Source organism: Podarcis filfolensis (genome assembly GCF_964270895.1).
Source record: "Podarcis filfolensis genome assembly, chromosome: 2".
Taxonomy (NCBI): Eukaryota; Metazoa; Chordata; class Lepidosauria; order Squamata; family Lacertidae; genus Podarcis; species Podarcis filfolensis.
The window spans coordinates 79,729,261-79,730,530 of NC_139605.1; the positions used below are offsets into that span (position 1 = coordinate 79,729,261).

Here is a 1,270-nt window from a genome sequence, read left to right on the forward strand (position 1 = left end):
TTGAATTAGTCTGCAATGGGGGTTTTGACCTAATATCTTACATGTGTCTACATCATGGATTCTCCCCCTGCCAGACCAAATTTGGCCCACCAGATTTCCCCATTTGGCCCATGAAGCTATTTTCCCTCAAAATATGCCCACCCGCCCCACCCCTGTCATGTAAAAGTATGTGGCAGATACAGACATGCCTAGAAATCAGGATTGAGCTCCCCACACATCAGCAAATGAGGAAGGAGTTCAATCCTCCTTGGCTGTATCTCCCTCCAACTTCCATGGGCCAACTTCAACAAGTGGGTGGGACAATGCCATTATGACATCAGATGATTGACATGTGGATGGTTCTACACATATATCAAAGATGGTCCATGGCGAGGGGGAAGATAAAGATCCGGACTGCTGGGCCAGAAACCCTGCCATCAATGGTCTGCGACTTCTGGGTGTGAACCGCACATGATAATGTGCATCACAGACTGTGGGATTTATTTAAAACAAACAGAACCCTTGAGCCAATGATATAAGCAGACTGAAGGTGTAAAGTGTAAGAAAAGCCAAAAGAAGAATGTGCAATGCATTTTGTTTTTCTTCGCTGCCATGGTTTCAATTTTGCTGTAATGTCCCTGCCACTAATCTATCAAAAATTATTCTGATATCTATCCCCCTAAAGTGTTATTTTTTTTATTCTTAAGTAAGGGTGGGAGTTTACCACAAGATATCCACCCCAATTGACGATGAAAATATTCTTTCTTGATGTAGCTCAACAATACTGTGTCATCTACAACGCCTTCTTCAGACATTTGGGAACGGTTCTAAAAACAAAGACTGCACCAGAATGATCAAGAGACCAAAGTTGTTGTTTTTCAGAGAAGACCTCACAAACAACTGGACACAACATGTAGAGTTTACAAAGGAGAAAGTGCCAGAAGATAGCATTATGTGTTTTATGTTTCTATAGAATGAGGGGTGGGTGTTTGGTAGCAGCACAATTGCAGATGTATACCAGAAATGTGTTCCACGTCTTCTCTATAGGGCTCAGTTGTGGGCCTCTAGGGATTTTATTCTCTTGGAGATAGCCCCAAACAAATTATACAATAATTGCAGGTGTTTCCCCCTTACACACACACACACACACACACACACACACACACACACGTCTCTTCATAGGTATATAGATCTAAACTGACTATAACAACAATATAAATGGTTGCATATAGAAAATGTTAAACTTTTGGATAAAATTATCCTTACCAAGCCTTGCTATCTACTATGGGTA

The 1,270-nt window shown here is 41.3% G+C and overlaps 1 long non-coding RNA gene across 1 annotated transcript; it reads left to right on the forward strand.

The window, feature by feature from the left end:
• The first annotated feature begins 344 nt into the window (after positions 1-344).
• LOC310753534 lies at positions 345-926 on the forward strand. Its single transcript, XR_014543362.1, has 2 exons — positions 345-538; positions 754-926. It is a non-coding gene; the product is annotated as an uncharacterized lncRNA (long non-coding RNA).
• The last annotated feature ends 344 nt before the right edge of the window (positions 927-1,270 follow it).